The sequence below is a fragment of the Takifugu rubripes genome, chromosome 10 (assembly GCF_901000725.2).
Source record: "Takifugu rubripes chromosome 10, fTakRub1.2, whole genome shotgun sequence".
Taxonomy (NCBI): domain Eukaryota; kingdom Metazoa; phylum Chordata; class Actinopteri; order Tetraodontiformes; family Tetraodontidae; genus Takifugu; species Takifugu rubripes.
Window position 1 is genome coordinate 11,392,739 of NC_042294.1, and position 20,190 is coordinate 11,412,928.

The 20,190-nt window shown below is 46.1% G+C and overlaps 1 pseudogene; it reads left to right on the plus strand.

The window, feature by feature from the left end:
• The first annotated feature begins 17,051 nt into the window (after window positions 1-17,051).
• Window positions 17,052-18,791, plus strand: LOC115251303 (general transcription factor II-I repeat domain-containing protein 2-like; annotated as a pseudogene).
• Window positions 18,792-20,190: the final 1,399 nt, after the last annotated feature.

Here is a 20,190-nt window from a genome sequence, read left to right on the forward strand (position 1 = left end):
CCTTCTCAGCTGGTGGTTTCTGCTCCACCTTCCAAGTTGCGCAGGTGATACTTCTGCATTCCTGCCACCAGTGTCTCTGCAGAAAGACTCTTCTCTGCTGTTTTATATTATATTGTAGAAAATTAGGATTTTTGGTTGATGTCTTAGATGTTGTTGACTAAGAGCAGGTTTTTCTTTAATAACAGAGAGATTCGATGAGAAGAGCAAATGTATTATTTTATGAGCTCCTTCCACTACTATTATATACACATACTTCCATATTGTCTTAGATTGCAAGCTGCATTTATTGCATCGTTCATAGAAAGTCATATTTGTGAGGAGAAAAACTCAAATAAGGTCATTTTCTTTAATGACCATTACAAAAGAAGGAGGCGATGAACAAACAGATTTATATAAAAATGTGTGAAAACTTATGGATGGAAACCTTTTTAAAATGGTTGCATTGTGTAGAATCGGTGTAGAATCAACTTGTTGACTTCTGATTTGGACTCCAATGGAAGTGAGATGCAACAATTGTGGATGCTGAAAGCTTCAGATCTTCATGAAGGTTTCTGTGGTTGGACTGACCTGCTGCCCCTTTAAGAGGGAGGCAGGTTTGGGCTTCTGGCTGGAATGAAGCCACCTAAGATGAGAATGACTGCAGGCTTTCGGTACCAAGGTTTAACAGGGGGCTCACTTCACACTTGGGCTTTACTCTTTTTTGGGATGGCTTTTCTCAGTAGAGAAGGGGCATGGCACACTGCAGCAGCTTTCTTTTGGGGTTTTCTAGTTTTCCTTCTGATCTTTAAAAGACAGGAAGAACCATTTTTGATTGGTCTGAATGTTTGGGCGGTTTTGTGGCCAGCCTAAAATAAAACAAGACAAATCTACAACTGATACTTCCTTTCTAGTCATTGATGACCATCCTCACATGGGACAGATTTCCACAACCAATTTAATACTGCAAATCTGTCCTGTGTGGTCTTTTTTCCGAGAACTGTAACGCTACGTTTATAACAAAGATCAAACATGGAAACAGTTATTGTCTAACTAGTTACACCTGGGAAAGTACTGGATCATCTCTGACTGACCTGAGAGTCTCCAGCTCACAGAGAGGATCCTGGAGAAAACCACAGAGCAGCTTCACTGCTGGATCCTTCAGCTGGTTCCAACTCAGGTCCAGAACCCTCAGATGGGAGGGATTGGACCTCAGCGCCGAGGCCAGAGAGTCACAGCTGATCTCTGATAAACTGCAGTTAATCAATCTAAAAACCACAATAAATCCCATTTGTTTCAGTCAGACGTGTTCAGATTTTGCTTTGCTTAGTTCCAAATAAATCTGCTTGGAATCTTTGTAGATGAAAGAAATACAGACTTTAGACACAGCTGAACTGACCTGAGAGTCTCCAGCTTACAGTTTGGACTCTCCAGTCCAGAACAGAGCAGCTTCACCCCTGAATCCTCTAGACTGTTGTAGCTCAGGTCCAGAACCCTCAGATGGGAGGGATTGGACCTCAGCGCCGAGGCCAGAGAGTCACAGCTGAGCTCTGATAACCAGCAGTACCTTAAACTGAATAAAGACAAAATACAACCTGTCAGATATGAGCAGATGTGTTGAGTCCACACTCGTTTCTGAAAACCTGAACAGGAAAACAGTCGACAGAACATCTGGTGTTTCAGATAGTCACCCAAAAATAATCGGTCAGAAATGGAGATGTTCTTTAGTAGGTATAAAACAGAACAGAGATAGTTTTTAAGTTAAATTCCCAGCTGTAGCTGTGAACCAGATGACCTTTAACCTTCAGACATGGAATTTAAAAGCTTCTAACACTGGACAACACGAGAAGAACAAAGTGTCTGGTGAGATCACTCAATGGAGCCTTTTCCTGACAGAGTCACTCATGTCTGCTGTTAACAGCCTGTGTTCTTAATCACATCTGGACTTACTCGACCTTCCTGCAGTTCCTCACAGCTGGAATCAGGCGACGTCGTCCCTCCACTGAGGTGTTGTACTGATGCAGGTCCAGCTCATCCAGAACCTCCTCTGACATCTGCAGCAGGTAGGCCAGAGCTGAACAGTGGATCTCTGACAGTTCCCTCTCTGATATCTCCCCTGACTTCAGGAACTCTTGGATCTCCTGATGGACTGACTGATCCTTCATCTCCATCAGACAGTGGAAGATGTTGATGCTTCTGTCTGGGGAGATTCCATCACTGTTCACCTCCTTCAGGTTGTTGAGGACCTTCTGGATGGTTTTTGGGTGGTTCTCCGTCTGATCCAACAGTCCACCCAAGATCCTCTGATTGGACTCCAGAGAGAGACCATGAAGGAAGCGAACAAACAAGTCCAGGTGGCCATTTTTACTTTCAAGAGATTTCATTAGTGCTCTCCTGAGGAAGTCATCAAGAGATGTGACTGGATCGTTATTTAACAACCCAACAAACCAGGAAAAGGGGTTTAGTTTCAAATATTTTGGGAAAGACTCCATAATCCTTTTATTGATGGTGTAACAGTGGAATGTGTAGACGGCAGCCAGAAACTCCTGAACGCTCAGATGAACAAAGCAGTAGACTGATTTCTGGAAGATCACACTCTCTCTCTTGAAGATCTCTGTACAAACTCCTGAGTACACCGACACCTCGGAGACGTCCAGTCCACATTGCTTCAGGTCTTCTGAGTAGAACATGATGTTTCCTTTCTCCAGATGTTCAAACGCCAGCCGACCCAACTTCAGAAGGAGTTCTTTATCAGCCTCAGTCAGTTCCTCTGGTCTCTGCTTTCCTCCATACTTCTGCTTCTTCCTCTTTATCTGAACCATCAGGAAGTGTGAGTAGAGGTCAGTCAGGGTTTTGGGCAGCTCTCCTCTCTGGTCTCTGGTCATCATGTCCTCCAGAACTATAGCAGTGATCCAGCAGAAAACTGGGATCAGACACATGATGTGGAGGCTCCTGGAGGCCTTGATGTGTGAGATGATTCTCTTGGACAGATCTTCATCACTGAACCTCCTCCTGAAGTACTCCTCCTTCTGGGAGTCAGTGAAGCCTCGTACTTCTGTGATCCTGTCAAGACACGAGGGAGGAATCTGATGGGCTGCTGCAGGTCTGGAGGTGATCCAGATGAGAGCTGAGGGAAGCAGGTTCCCCTGGATGAGGTTCACCAGGAGCACGTCAACTGACGATACTTGTGTGACATCAGAGATGAGCTGATGCTTGTTGAAACCCAGTGAAAATCTGCTTTCATCCAGGCCATCAAAGATGAACAGAAGTTTCCAGACAGTCAGATCTTCTGCTCTGATCTTCTGTAATGTTGGATGGAAAACATGAAGCAGTGAGAGAAGACTGTGCTGCTCATCTCTGATCAAGTTCAGCTCCCTGCATGAGAGCGGAAGCACCAGACTGATGTCTTGGTTCTCCAAACCTTCTGCCCAGTCCAGACTGAACTTCTGCACTGAGAAGGTTTTTCCAACGCCGGCGACACCGTTGGTCAGAACCACTCTGATGTGTCCCTGTTGCTCAGATAAGACTTTGAAGATGTCCTGGCACTTGATTGGAGTGTCCTGGATGTTCTTCTTGGAGGTTCTCTCAAGCTGTCTCACCTCATGTTGTGTGTCCACCTCCTCACTTTGTCCCTCAGTGATGTAGAGCTCAGTGTAGATCTTGTTCAGCAGGGTTCCACTTCCTGCTTCATTAGTTCCTTCAGTCACATGTTCACATCTTCTCTTCAGACTCATCTTATGACCTTCTATCACCTCCTGCAGTTCACCACCCTCTGAAACAAACCATCTTTTAAATCCTTTTACAATTGTCATCTACAGCAGTAACACAGATGTCCTCAACTGGAAAATATTCTGTCATGTTTGAATGATCGAAGCAACAGTCGGGTCATGACCCATCTCACTGTCAGTTTGAAATGTTATGTCTTCTTATGTACACCTATTCTTTTATTTCACTGGGTTTCAATCTAATTTAGTCTATAACAACCATTTCCATGTCTTCCAAGAGTTTGCTTGGACTAAACAGCTGGTAAAAGCTGGATGATATTTAGAAAAACACATCAAACCTTCTCCAAACACATCATACTCAGCAGACCCATTGTCCTGTAAAGGTCACCTGCCTTCAGCTCTTTAACACTTTCCAGAACTAAATGACTAAATGTTGCTAAATACTGTCTAAGCATTTAGGAAGGTCTTCAGAGGGTCCAGGGGTTCCAGTGGAACCAAACAAGAGCTCTCTGGATCTTCTCTTGCACATTGTAAATACACAAGTTGTTCCTTTATTCCGACCCAAAAGTATCTTATAAATACAAATGTACGAGCTTACGTGAGACGCTGTTGTTCAGGTCGGCGGTCTGCAGTTCAGTTCTCCGTTTCTTTTCACCCTTGGGACAGGAGGAATCTCCAATGGAAGCAGACCGTTTCTGATAGCTGTCAAAAATGGGAATAGTGGTTATACATGTCTACTGGGCGTTAGCAACGCCTAAGAAAGGCTGCGTTCACTTCTACTTTCAGTTTGCTCTGACAGTTGAAGATTGAATGAACACCGAGCAAAAAATATAAAGTTATTTACGTTCTAACAAGCTCGTTTAGTTGGAGAAAAGTGTATTTGATCTAAGTGTTTAGTGGCTTTTCTTCATTGTGAATTTATGTTAAAAATAAAAGTGCCAAATCAGGAATATAAACTCAGAATAGAACAAAAGTTCTCCATTTGTGCTCCAAATACAGTCGTCTGGTCTCTGAAACTGATCATTAAATAGCACAGAGGTCACGCGTATTCAAAAGCTTATTTCAACCATTTAGAAATGACTGATATTGTTGTCTATGGGTTTATTAGAACCAGGAGCCTTATAAATAGACTTTTTAATGAATTTTCATGACATGTGGTGGAACAGTGTGGCAGAACAAGCTGCACAGACCTGCCATGTCTTACCCATCCGTATCTAAATGGAGAGCTGGAGCACTCTGCAATGATGGATATTGTTGGGAAACTTTAAAATATATGCCTAGGAATTTTTGTGAGATGATGTTAACCCATGTAGGAGAAATGACCAGTTAAAAACAGAAGCAATTTTCAGTGTTAAAGATTTACCACACTAAAATTAACATGGGGGTTAATGGGAGCGAACGCCTGACATGTTGGTGCACCGTTTCATTTAAAGGACCTGATGAATTTCATTTTTCACGATAGTAGAGGCTAATACCTACAAAATGATGTTTTGTATGGTTGTGAAATGTTCTAAAGCAGAATTATGTGGTTCAGAAAACCTTACTTTAAAGGTGAGCCTTGAGGTCCAATACCAAAGTTTAAAGGGGTCCCTTTGGAGTGGTCACTCTTCAGGGACACACAGCTGGGCACTGTGGACTCTGCTCTGTCCTCGTCCATCCTGAGGAAACATCAGAAATAGTGATGAGACTGTGATGAAGGTAAATAATCTGGAGAGGTTGTAGTTCAATAATCCCAATTCACTGCATTTTTATCAAACAGGAACATTTCAGATCAGGGGGGGCCGTTCTTCCCAATCACACCTCTCCAGGTCTCACTGTCGCTGCCGACCCAGGAGGACGAGGGAGCCCCCAGGAGGAGCACTCTCCAGCACTCCCTCTCAGGACTCCAAAAAGGGTGGATACGCTGAACTGCTGTTTGGGCCACAGGATCCGTCCCCCACCCGAAGGCAAAGGGAGGCTACCCTCTCATCCACCGGGGTAAACTCCAATATCCAGGCACTGAGCCGGGGAGCAACCAGAATTGCCCCCCCATGCCCGTCGCCTCTCACCATCGGCAACTCCAGAGTGGTAGAGAGTCCAACCCCTCTCGAGAAGACTGGTTCCAGAGCCCTTGCTGTGCGTCGAGGTGAGGCCGACTATATCTAGTCGGAACTTCTCAACCTCGCGCACCAGCTCAGGCTCCTTTCCCACCAGAGAGGTCACATTCCATGTCCCTAGAGCCAGTTTATGCAGCCGGGGATCAGACCGCCAAGGTCCCTGCCTTCGGCCGCTACCCGACACACAATGCACCCGACCCCCCCTGGCCCCTCCTGCAGGTGGTGAGCCCACAGGAAGGGGGTCCCATGTTGCCTCTTCGGGCTGTGCCCGGCCGGACGCCATGGGCAGAGGTCCGGCCACCAGGCGCTCACCGACGTGCCCCGGCCCCAGGCCTGGCTCCAGGAGGGGGCCCCGGTGACCTGTATCCGGGCAAGGGAAACTTGAGACCAATGTTGTTCAGCATCATTAGGGGGTCCTGGACTACGCTTTGTCTGGTCCCTCACCTAGGACCTGTTTGCCATGGGGGGCCCAACCAGGGGCATAAAGCCCCAGACAACAGAGCTCCTAGGATCACTGGGACAGGCAAACCCCTCCACCACGATAAGGTGGTAGCCCAGGAGGGTATTGGACTTCTGTGCTCGTCTCAGATTGTCCATAACAAACATCTTGTTCAGGCATAAAGGCGTCCACATGTGCACTTGGCTCCAGGACGCCTTAGGCCGCAGATCGATGATCGACTTTGTGGTCGCGTCATCGGATTTGCGGCCGCATGTTCTGGACACTCGGGTGAAGAGGGGGGCGGAGCTGTCAACTGATCACCACCTGGTGGTGAGTTGGCTCCGATGGTGGGGAAGGATGCCGGACAGACCCGGCAGACCCAAACGTGTTGTGAGGGTCTGCTGGGAACGCTGGCGGAGTCTCCCGTCAGAAGGAGCTTCAACTCACCCCTCCGGGAGAGCTTTGACCATGTCCCGGGGGAGGCGGGGGACATCCGTATCTAAATGGAGAGCTGGAGCACTCTGCAATGATGGATATTGTTGGGAAACTTTAAAATATATGCCTAGGAATTTTTGTGGGATGATGTTAACCCATGTAGGAAAAATGACCAGTTAAAAACAGAAGCAATTTTCAGTTTTAAAAGATTTACCACACTAAAATTAACATGGGAGTTAATGGGAGCGAACACCTGACATGTTGGTGCACCGTTTCATTAATTTCATTTTTCACGATAGTAGAGGCTAATACCTACAAAATGATGTTTTGTATGGTTGTGAAATGTTCTAAGGCAGAGTTATGTGGTTCAGAAAACCTTACTTTAAAGGTGAGCCTTGAGGTCCAATACCGAAGTTTAAAGGTTCGTATTTGCTCTTCAGGGACACACAGCTGGGCACTGTGGACTCTGCTCTGTCCTCGTCCATCCTGAGGAAACATCAGAAATATTGATGAGACTGTGATGAAGGTAAATAATCTGGAGAGGTTGTAGTTCAATAATCCCAATTCACTGCATTTTTATCAAACAGGAACATTTCAGATCAGGGGGGCCGTTCTTCCCAATCACACCTCTCCAGGTCTCACTGTCGCTGCCGACCCAGGAGGACGAGGGAGCCCCCAGGAGGAGCACTCTCCAGCACTCCCTCTCAGGACTCCAAAAAGGGTGGATACGCTGAACTGCTGTTTGGGCCACAGGATCCGTCCCCCACCCGAAGGCAAAGGGAGGCTACCCTCTCATCCACCGGGGTAAACTCCAATATCCAGGCACTGAGCCGGGGAGCAACCAGAATTGCCCCCCCGCCCGTCGCCTCTCACCATCGGCAACTCCAGAGTGGTAGAGAGTCCAACCCCTCTCTAGAAGACTGGTTCCAGAGCCCTTGCTGTGCGTCGAGGTGAGGCCGACTATATCTAGTCGGAACTTCTCAACCTCGCGCACCAGCTCAGGCTCCTTTCCCACCAGAGAGGTCACATTCCATGTCCCTAGAGCCAGTTTATGCAGCCGGGGATCAGACCGCCAAGGTCCCTGCCTTCGGCCGCTACCCGACACACAATGCACCCGACCCCCCCTGGCCCCTCCTGCAGGTGGTGAGCCCACAGGAAGGGGGGTCCCATGTTGCCTCTTCGGGCTGTGCCCGGCCGGACGCCATGGGCAGAGGTCCGGCCACCAGGCGCTCACCGACGTGCCCCGGCCCCAGGCCTGGCTCCAGGAGGGGGCCCCGGTGACCTGTATCCGGGCAAGGGAAACTTGAGACCAATGTTGTTCAGCATCATTAGGGGGTCCTGGACTACGCTTTGTCTGGTCCCTCACCTAGGACCTGTTTGCCATGGGGGGCCCAACCAGGGGCATAAAGCCCCAGACAACGGAGCTCCTAGGATCATTGGGACAGGCAAACCCCTCCACCACGATAAGGTGGTAGCCCAGGAGGGTATTGGACTTCTGTGCTCGTCTCAGATTGTCCATAACAAACATCTTGTTCAGGCATAAAGGCGTCCACATGTGCACTTGGCTCCAGGACGCCTTAGGCCGCAGATCGATGATCGACTTTGTGGTCGCGTCATCGGATTTGCGGCCGCATGTTCTGGACACTCGGGTGAAGAGAGGGGCGGAGCTGTCAACTGATCACCACCTGGTGGTGAGTTGGCTCCGATGGTGGGGAAGGATGCCGGACAGACCCGGCAGACCCAAACGTGTTGTGAGGGTCTGCTGGGAACGCTGGCGGAGTCTCCCGTCAGAAGGAGCTTCAACTCACCCCTCCGGGAGAGCTTTGACCATGTCCCGGGGGAGGCGGGGGACATCCGTATCTAAATGGAGAGCTGGAGCACTCTGCAATGATGGATATTGTTGGGAAACTTTAAAATATATGCCTAGGAATTTTTGTGAGATGATGTTAACCCATGTAGGAGAAATGACCAGTTAAAAACACAAGCAATTTTCAGTTTTAAAAGATTTACCACACTAAAGTTAACATGGGAGTTAATGGGAGCGAACACCTGACATGTTGGTGCACCGTTTCATTTTAAGGACCTGATGAATTTCATTTTTCACGATAGTAGAGGCTAATACCCACAAAATGATGTTTTGTATGGTTGTGAAATGTTCTAAGGCAGAGTTATGTGGTTCAGAAAACCTTACTTTAAAGGTGAGCCTTGAGGTCCAATACCAAAGTTTAAAGGTAGGCCTTTGGAGTGGTCACTCTTCAGGGACACACAGCTGGGCACTGTGGACTCTGCTCTGTCCTCGTCCATCCTGAGGAAACATCAGAAATAGTGATGAGACTGTGATGAAGGTAAATAATCTGGAGAGGTTGTAGTTCAATAATCCCAATTCACTGCATTTTTATCAAACAGGAACATTTCTAATCCATTCTGGATAACAACTGAATCAATAAATCAATGATGTCTCTGTATAATTTTCATGTTTTCAGAGTTTAAGCTGCTTTTTTTAACTGTTCCCTGCAGTGAGAAAAGAACTGGCACCTTTTCCAGCCCCTCATCCTGCAGCACTGAATGTGCTCTAAAGTTCTTTCCAGAGCAAACGTCTCTGCACTTGCAGCAACATGTTGTAGTCATGGATCCGTGAGGAGAACCGGATACAGGAAACGCCCCCACTTTGATCCCAAAAACCCAACTGGTGGCCAACGGTGGTCCTGCAACGACGGGGACGCTGGTCCATCGGGCCGACAACACTGGTTTTCCACAGGCCAACATGGTGAAAGGACTGTCTTCAGCTCAGCTTTTAAACTGTCACAAAATGTCGCTCTTCCTGCTTCGTCTGAACAGAATACTTTCACTTTTAAAACCTCAACAGCTTTATGGCGTATATATTACTACCATTAAAGCGTTCTGGGAGGGTTTGAAGTTCTTTTAGGATCAGTAGCAAAGAGCAGAAAAATAAACTAAACTTCACTTAGAAAGACGATTCAACTATAACTAAAGCCAGACTATAAGAAAGTTAAATAAGACCGATTCATTTATAACGTATAACGATGCTTTGTGCTAAAACTAAATATGAAGTCTAGTTGATTCAAATCTTGATTTTATCTCCAAACACAACTGTCAATTCTTTTCTATAATGCTCTTCGTTTACTCACCTTGTCGCTCTTCAGTCTTCCTTCTGCCCTCAGCTAAGAGCTTTAGCGGCTTCAGCAACCACTAACGTTCAGTGTCGATGTAAGAACATACATTCACACTAATTTCTGTGCGTAGAATAACTAACCTGAGGTCTTAACATTAGCAATACGTAGTATTTTGAATAACAACAACAATAGTAAAAGATAACATGAATTTACAGACTCGATCCAGGAGCGACACGTTTTTCTTATTCTGCTGCACTTTTATGTCGCACTTCCTGCTTCCAACCTTCCCCACGAGATTCTTTTAAAGGGTCAGTAACTGTGGTGTTATGTGTTTAATAGAAGGACAACTACATTACCCAGCATGCTCGGTAGCAGGCAAGGTGTACACGTGCAGGGAACAAGTAAAGACGCTTGGCTTAGAAACACGTCTCGTCTCTTTGTTATATAAAATAACAAGACAACACATGGTGTCAGAAGTGGGATCGTGAGCAGCGTCGGATAGAACGTTTGCCACGAATGAACCACAAAAAAAAAAAAAAAAAGCCAAACAAAAAGAGAACTCTAAGGAGTTTAAATGTGGTAAGTGTGGAGGCAGTCACAAGCCTAAATCCTGCCCTGCATTTGGAAAGATTTGTAATAACTGTGGAAAAAACAATCACTATGCTAAATGCTGCTGAGCGGCTTCAAGACAGAAAGTCCACACAGTTGAAGAAGAGGAGGAGGATGAGTTCATAGTGAACATGGTGCAGTCTAGTGCAACTGAGAAAGAGGAATGGATTGTGCCAATAGAACTCAACCAGACAATAATACCTTTCAAGCTAGATACAGGTGCTCATGTAAATCTGATATCCTTAGAAGATTACAAAAAACTGACAGTAAAGAGCAAAATTCATCCGGTAAAAACAAAAGTGAGTGGATATACCGGAGAACGTGTTCCTGTGAAAGGTGGTTGTATTGCAACCTTCAAACACAAATGTCGACAGATAAGAGCACAACTACTGGTTGTGGATATGGGTGTACAACCAATCCTGAGTCTCAGTACTTGCATAAAGCTCAATCTGGTCAAAAGAGTGTTTGTAGTGACATCATCAGATACTGCAAATACTCAGGAATCACTTATGGAGGAATATAAAGACTGTTTTGAAGGACTTGGATGCCTGCCTGGTCGACATAAGATACGTGTGGATAAAAGTGTGACTCCTGTTGCGCATCCTTGCAGAAAAATTCCATTTGCTCTGCGAGAAAAACTAAAAGATGAACTGGTGCGCATGGAAAAACTGGGAGTCATCAAGAAAATTGACGAGCCAACGGAATGGGTCAGCTCGCTTGTCGTTCTGCAAAAGGAAACAGGTGCCCTGAGAACGTGCCTAGATCCAAGGGATCTAAATAAAGCTATCAAAAGAGAACACTTCAAGTTACCAACCAGAGAAGAAATCATGGCACAATTTGCTGGAGCTAAATGGTTCAGTAAATTAGATGCTTCGTCAGGCTTCTGGCAGATGAGACTTGACGAGGAGAGTTCCCGCCTGTGCACATTCAACACTCCAGAGGGAAGGTACAGATTTCTTCGTCTGCCATATGGTATCTTGTCAGCACCTGAGGTCTAACATAAGACTATTCACATGATTTTTGAGCACATTCCTGGAGTTGAGACAATGATGGATGACATCATCGTTTGGGGCTCAACTCGAGAAGAACACGACAGAAGACTGAGACAAGTGCTGGACAAGACAAGGGAGGTGAATCTGAAACTTAACAAAGACAAATGTGAGTTCGGAGTCAAATCACTTACCTTTGTGGGAGATGTTGTGAGTGAAGAGGGGGTGAAGCCCGACCCGAGAAAAACTTCAGCTATTAACAACATGGAGAGACCAACTAACAAAGATGAGGTCAGAAGGTTCCTGGGGATGGTCACCTACCTAGCCAAATTTGTCCCACAACTGTCAACACAGTCAGCACCTCTCAGGAGTCTGCTTGAGCAAAAGAATGAATGGGTCTGGTCTCACGAGCAAGAACAGTGTTTCCTAAAACTGAAAGAAATTCTGACACAGGCACCTGTGTTGAGGTTCTACGACCCAGAGAAGAGCACCAGAATTTCGGCAGATGCATCACAATATGGTTTAGGAGCAGTGCTGCTGCAGCAACATGAAGAGCAGTGGTTACCTGTTGCCTATGCATCACGAGCCTTGACGAGCGCCGAGTCCAGGTATGCTCAAATTGAAAAAGAGTTGTTGGCAAGCTTGTATGCATGTGAACGTTTCCATCAGTACGTTTATGGCAAGATGTTTGAAGTGGAAACTGATCACAAACCACTGGTGTCCATTATGAACAAACCATTAAATGACTGTCCGGTACGTATACAACGAATGCTAATCAGGCTGCAAAAATACGACGTGCACATGATATACACTCAAGGAAAATACATGTACACAGCCGACACTCTGTCTAGGGCAGTAGACAGGAAAGAACAGCCAGACAGTAAGGAAAGCATAGAAATACAGGCATACGTGGACATGGTTGTCACATCTCTGCCAGTGACTGAAGACAAAACACTGCAAATACAGAGAGAGACTATTGCAGATGAAACAATGACAGAACTCAAGAGTGCAATATTGAAAGGATGGCCTGACAATAAAAAGAATTGCCCTGTTAAAATACAAGATTACTGGAATTGTAGAGCAGAGCTCATGGTGGTGGATGACATCGTGATGAAAGGGAGCAAGCTTGTTATTCCTTCTTCTCTACGTAGACTGATGCTACAAAAGATACATGAAGGCCACCTGGGAGAGGTCAAGTGTAAGCGTAGAGCTAGGGAAGTAATGTACTGGCCAAGAATGAATCAAGATATTAGCCAGATAACGGCATCATGTGAACTATGCCGCATCTACAGACCAAAACAACAAGCTGAGCCGCTGATGACTCATCCAGTGCCCCACAGACCCTACTACAAGGTTGGAACTGATCTGTTCGACTGGGATGGAAAGAGCTACATAGTGGTCACTGACTACTTCTCAAACTTTCCTGAAGTTGGAATGCTGCAGTCGACATCGAGCAAAACAGTGATCAGCTATCTAAAGACTGTTTTTGCCAGACACGGTGTCCCGTGCGAGTTGTTTTCGGACAATGGGCCTCAGTTTTCTAGCGGGGAGTTTGCTGTTTTTGCCAAAGAATGGGGATTCAAGCACACCACGTCGAGCCCAACATATCCAAAATCAAATGGCTTGGCGGAGAGCTCTGTGAAGACTGTAAAAAACCTGTTGAAAAAGTCACAAACCAATGACAGCTTCCAAAAGAGTCTTCTGATCTACCGGAGCACACCCTTACAAAATGGACTGTCGCCAGCACAAATGCTGATGGGTAGGCGCATTCGATCTAACCTGCCAGTGTGTGAGGACTTGCTGACACCCAAAGGGGCATCCAGAATCAGAAAGTCGAAGGAGGGCCAGAAGGAGAAACAAAGACAGCTGCATGATCGGAAGGCAAAACACCTGCCTATGCTGAAGCCTGGAGACAATGTTCGTCTCAGGGACTGTTCCACAGGCACATGGCAGCAAACCGGACAGGTGCAGGAAGAAGTTGCTCCACGATCCTACAGAGTCCAGGTGGACAGTGGTCTGCTGTTGAGAAGGAACCGCATAGATCTTCAGCTGCAGCAGAGTCAGAGGGACACTGTGGCCCAGGAAGCCGGCCAGCAGGACACAGCTGGATCGGCAGAACCGGCTGGTAGTGGGCCTGATCGTGCTGACCATGGTTTGACAAAAGTGCAAGCATCACCACCTGCTGCAGGGTTGTCGAGACCAAAGAGACATGTTCAGCCACCTAAGAGGCTGATCGAGACCTGTTGAGCACTTTGTGGGTTGTTGGGAATTGATGACATGTTCATAAGCTGTTCAGATGTTTAGATAATTTGCACTTTATTATTTTCTTCTTCAATGTAAAACAAAGTTTACGCAGAAAGTTGTTTACAAACAGTTACAATGCCAAGGAGTGCTAAGTTAAAAAATTTCATTTTTTTATGTCTTCGCGTAAGGATAAATCTTTCTTTAAAGGGGGGAAGATGTGGTGTTATGTGTTTAATAGAAGGACAACTACATTACCCAGCATGCTCGGTAGCAGGCAAGGTGTACACGTGCAGGGAACAAGTAAAGACGCTTGGCTTAGAAACACGTCTCGTCTCTTTGTTATATAAAATAACAAGACAACACAGTAACCAGATTAGCTGTAGACTGAAAACTTAAATCTGTTAGAACACAAAACTGAGGGACAGAATAGTCTTCCTGCTTAGTCTGAAAGGAAAACTTTAAAAAACTGGTTTGTTGGGTTCCCAGTTTCTGGGACCGTTGTTGCGGGTGTCTACCTGCAGGGGGCGTGGAGGAGCCGCTCATCAGCCACAGTGGCCCCGCAGACACACGCACCTGCGGTCTCTCTTCAATCTCCCGTCAGATTTAAGGACAGAACTCCCGTCTGCCAGCGGCGGAGTGTTTTAGTCCTCATCGCCAAACCCTGACTTCTGTGGCTTGACTATTTCTGAGAGTTTTCCTCGCGGACTTGTTTTGGACTCTCTCGAGGTCTCTCCGCCTCTGTGAACGCGGACCGAACTGTTCTTGTTCACTTTAAAATAAAGACGCTTCTCGGACACCATTCTCCACCATTATTGAACCTAGTTAAATAAATAAGATTTATGATGCTTTACAGATTTTAAAGACTTGTAAAAGCAGCATATTTCTGCAGCCCTGGAGTCCAGGAGGAGCAGCAGAGGTCAGAATGTGTCGGAGCGCGTTTAACTATTGTCTGCAGTTCCACGCGTGTCCACCGGGTGGCGGTAAAGCACCACATGATATTTCTCCTTTTTGGAACTCCTTCAGTTATTTTTGATGAATTCAGATGACGACTGAAACTGTCGATGACCGATAGAAAGTTCGTCCATTTTTTCACTTTCATTGTTTATTGTCATTTTTGGGTCTAAACTGGACCAGTTCTGTGAGCTGTTTTACTTTTTCTGTGGACCAGATGTTCCAGGCAGGTTCCATCATCGGACACAGACGGAGACAGGTCACGTGACAACAGTCAGCCTTTAGTTCTTTATTACAGGAGGATCTGGTTTATATACAGACACGAATCTGCAAAATACTAAAAAGTATATGAACCCAAAGTACTAAAAAGTCTACATCCACGCACACGCGTGTATTAAGTGTTTATACACACGTGTGCGCGTACGTGCACACTGTATATTCATATAATAACTGTTAGTTTCTAAAACACCAAAGTAGAGTCACTGAGGCACGGCTTCACCTCCTTTACACCGAGGTTTCACTGAGCAGGTGTGATGAACTGTTGCAGAAGGAAAAGCATGGAACATGTTAATAACCGGACACAACAACACTCCGGTTTATTGTCTGGACCTCGCCATCCCTTTGGGGAGGATCATCTCATTCTTCAGCTTTGAACTGTCAGAGTTCAAAGGTTTCATCCTTCCACAAGACCAGAAAACTTCCGCCCAACCTTCTGACCTCGAGTGTCGTATTTTCATCTCTTCAAAAATTATCATGTTCAACATTTTGTCTTCCAAAGGAAAAAGAAAAATTCTTCCCATGTGAAATTCGGGGCGAGACAATCCGAAAAAAGGCAACTATCTCCAAATCTGAGCTTTCTGAGCGAATGATGTGAAGCTGGTGAAACCAGTTTGACGACCATTGTGAAACCAGGAGCAGTGTAAATGAGGGGGGGGGGGGGGGGGGGGCAGTGAGTGGATGCTGCATTCATCAAACACACAATAGTCAGAAGAGAAGAAGGAAGAACAGAAGCCCGTGTTCCTCAGTGTTGGTGTGGAGACGCCTGTTTGGAGGAGCAGGAAGCAGGCTGGACTCTTCCAGCTGGCTTTAATGCCACTTCTCTTCTGAGAACCTCCCAGCAGCTTTCTCTCCACCATCTTTTTACGCTGAAGCTTTTTGATCATTTCAGGTCAGATGTTCTTGGACTGAGGTTAAACATGTTTGTTCTTGTGCTCGGAGCGAACCGACGATCCTCTAAAGTCAGGCATCCTAAAGGTGGATGTTTTCTGAGGCCTGGAGGCTTTAAAGTGGCGCTTTTACCCACTTGTCCTCGTTCTGTTGGAAACTTGATACAAAAACCTTTTCTGGAGCTTCATGTTCTGCTTTTTTGAAGGAATGAAATGGTTTCATCAGCGCTGCCGGGGGCTGAGCAGGCTTCATAAATCTGAAGCTCTGAGATCCTTTAAAGATCTCCTGGAATCAGCAGATGGGGGTTTGATCAAAAACTGTAAGAATCAGTCAAGCTATCAAATCTTGACTCAGTCCAAGCGTGAACCAGTCCATCCAGAGCTGATTATGGCTCAGCCAGGAGGAAAGCACGGCCTGGGGGGGTTCATATGGAGCAGGCACACTCTGGCTCTATTGCTACTGAAAACAGCCCTTCAGCACAGCAGCCTGAAATACAGTTCTGGAGAACACCTGTTCCCAACAGAACCTGTTTAAAACGGGACCAGTAAAGATGCCCGGCGTGACCACGACCACGGGGAGAAAGGGGGGGGGGGGGGGGGGGGGCAGAGACAGGCGGTAACGCCGCTGCCCACCGATTCACCTGGAAACAACAAAAACCCCAGCAGCTTGGACCCAATATGGCAGCATGTTCCTCAGAAACGCTCCTCAAACTCTCCCCACAGCTTCATTGCTAAACAGGATTTGGGTTTTTTTGTCCGTGCTAAATGGAAAGTGTTTGTCCTTTGGTGGTCCAACAGGACCACGATTTGGATGGATGGATGATTTGATGTTATTGAGAATAAAAACAGCTGAAAATGGAAGCGGAGATGTTTCAGAGCACCAGAGTTCAGAAAGAGTTTCTAATCAAACACCGCCTGTTGGGAATGATGAATGGATGAATTTTTATTTAATTTAGACTAATTTTAACATCCTTTATGCCAGTTCCATAGAGCGTGCACGCGCACACACACTAGCAAAGATGATATCCAAACAGCCAAATAAATGGGAGTCAAAAGAAATCATTTAAAGCTCATATGTCAGAGTCAAGGTCGAGGGTTTTCTATGGCCCCCGGGATGATATTGATTTATTATTAGAACCGGCCCGCAGGCCGCAGATGTTTTACACAGGCCAATACTACATTTCCCACAATGCAACGGTGACAGTCTGAGCGGGAGGCGGCTTCATTTCATTATTTATCAGTAGTCATTAGCATAACAGCAAAAGTTAACGTTCAGATACCCATAAAATGGCAAAACGGAAGGTGGACACTGAGAACCGGGGGTTCAAACAAGGTGGGAGTGGGAGTATGTTCACGGAGGCAGCTGGGAAACCTGGGTGTCTTCTGAGTGGAGAAAGGGTGGCGGTGATGAAAGAATATCATCTGAGACGGCGTCATGAAGCTAAACACGCGGACAAAGACAAGAATATGGACATGGAACAAAAGCTACAGGAGGTTGAGGAGTTAAAACCAGGCCTCAAATCTGGACAGGCTCTGTTCAGAAAAGCCAAATCTCAAAGCGAGGCTGCTGTCAAGGCCAGTTTGATTCTGGCAGAAGAGATCGCTCAATCAGCCCGGCCATTTCCAGAGGGGGATTCCATCAAACACTGCATGCTTAAAGTTTGTGAGCAAGTTTGCCCAGACAAAAGGCAACTCTTTTTAAACGGGAGCCTGAGCAGAAACACCATTGTTGTCCCTCAATCTAAAAGAGCAGCTGGAGAAAAAGGGGAAAGATTTCATGGCATCTTCCCTGGCTGTGGATGAGAGCAGCGACATTAGAGGGGACTCCAGCCTCAACGTGACAGAGGAGTTCCTGGCGTTACGTCCTGTGCACGGCACAACCACAGGACAGGATTTGTATGAAGAGGTGTCCAGATGTGGAAATGAGATGGAGCTGCCTCGGGAAAAACTGGTGGGTTGGACAACAGACGGAGCAGCTGCCATGTGTGGACACAGGAGTGGACTGGTGGCCAAGATACGGGAGAAGATGCAGGAGGAAAACGTGACGCTGAACTGGCAGCTCATCATTGCATCATACACCTGGAATCGTTGTGTGCTGAAGCCCTGAACATGGAACATGGAATGTTCACCATCACGCACGCAGGGAACTTCATCAGAGCCAAAGGTTTAATTCAGCGCCAGTTCAAGGCGTTTCTGAGCCAGTGGCAAACGCAGCGTGGTGATTTGCCCCATCACACTGAGGTGCGATGGCTAAGCCAGGGAAAGGTGCTGCAGAGATGTTTCCAGCTTCCTGAGGAGATCGGATGTTCTTGGACAGCAAAGGGAAAGACACGACTCAACTCCCAGACCAAAGGTTCTTGTGTGAAACGGCTTTTCTGTGGGACATTCCGAGTCATCTGAATGCAATGAAGCAGCAGCTGCAGGGTCGGGGTGGTGTCCCCTCTGATATGTACAGTACAGTGAAGGCCTTTAGAACCAAACGCACTCTGTGGGAGGCACAGATGCACAAAGGAAACTTGAGCCACTTTCCCAGCTGCCAGACCCTGAAGGAGAAGCTCTCTACCAGCGTGTTCCCGAGCACAGTTTGCTGATTAAATGAGTGTTCTGGCCGCTGACTTCCCACGCCGAGTCACTGACTTAAAAGCACCAAAAAGCAGGTTTGAACTGCTCAGCCGTCCGTTTGAGGTTGAGGTGGAAAGCTCAGCACCAAAGCTCCAAATGGAGGTGATTGAGCTCCAATGCAGTGATGCCCTGAAGGCAACACATGGGGCAGTGGGTGCTGCGGAGTTTGCCCGTTTCCTCCCCGACACACATCCAGGCTGCTCCAACGTTGCCTGTGTTTGGCAGCACAGACCTGCGGGAACAACTGCTTTCTTTGATGAAGCTGAACAAAACATCACACAGAAGTGGACTTCTTGCTGAACACCTTCACTCAATTGTGAGGAGTTCCTCAGCTCAGAGCCGGACCCCCAACATTGATGAACTCGTCCAAAGAGACACCACCAAGTATCAGCCTCAAACAAGTGAACATTAAGCTGCAATAACACATTTACAATTATTACTCAGCTCAAGTTTAAAAGTTCAATATTTTTCACTGCACATGTGCCTTTTCCTTGAAGAAAGTGTTGTTTTTGGTTCATAGATTTTTGCACTTTATGTTATTGTGTTTCAATCCAATTATGTTCTAAAAATATTTCAGCTGAGTGAATGATAGAAAATTACTGTTTGAATTTTTTTTTCTTTGAAGTAAATTTAGTCCACTTTTGCTAAATGAGAAAATCTACTGATGGTGCCTTGAATAATACCGCTTCATTCATTTAATGTTCATGTTATGGGGATTTTTATAGAAAGCAAATTTGTCTTTTGTGCCTCTTGAAAATTAAAAATGACTGACAGAGCCATAAGAAACTATTGCTTTATTTATCTGATCATACTGTAAAATATTTGTTAGGTTTTCAGTTGGTTCAGTTTGGTTCACTAGACCAGGGGTCACCAACACGTTGCCCGCGGGCACCCGGTCGCCCGTCAGAACCACATGAGTCGCCCACCGGCCTGTTCTAAAAATAGCTCAAATAGCACCACTGACCAATGAGCTGCATCTCATTTATTTTGTTTGCGATTCTTGTTTAAATCACATAAACTGGAAATAACAATATATTAATAAAAATGTTTAATATAAGTGAACTATGACCTAGTATAGTTCAAAGGTCAGTATGATGCGCATGACCAAAACGTAGCGTCTACGCAGATCGCTACGACCAAACAGCCGAGCGGGCGCAGCCAAAACGAGATGACTGACCCATAAAAAGATGGCAGAAAAAAGACAGAAGACAGATCATTTTCACCACGAGAGTTTCTTTCTCCACAAGAGAAGAACTTCTCACACTCCTGCCCCTAAAGACAACTACGAGGGGAGTTGACACATATAACGAGGGGAGTTGACACATATAACGAGGGGAGTTGACACATATAACGAGGGGAGTTGACACATATAACGAGGGGAGTTGACATATATAACGAGGGGAGTTGACATATATAACGAGGGGAGTTGACATATATAACGAGGGGAGTTGACATATATAACGCGGTGAAGGAGTTTTTGCTGGAGAAAAAAGTGCCGCTGGAAAAGCTGGTATCAGTGACGACAGACGGGGCTCCCGCTGTGGAGCTACATTTTTTATTTGGCCCTCCGTCCATTTGACTTTGACACCCCTGATTTCAATGAATCAGGATGTTTCCATCAGTGGTTAAAAATCCGATGAATGTGATCATCAAAATGCACAAATTCTGTCTTAAATCAGTATCAGCCGTCTTTGTTCATTTAAATATATGGAGCAGTGATCCAGGATTAAACGTTGCTGTTGTCCAAGATTACTGACTGATCCATGATGTGTAACAGATTTCTATTATATCCATTAACCTGAAT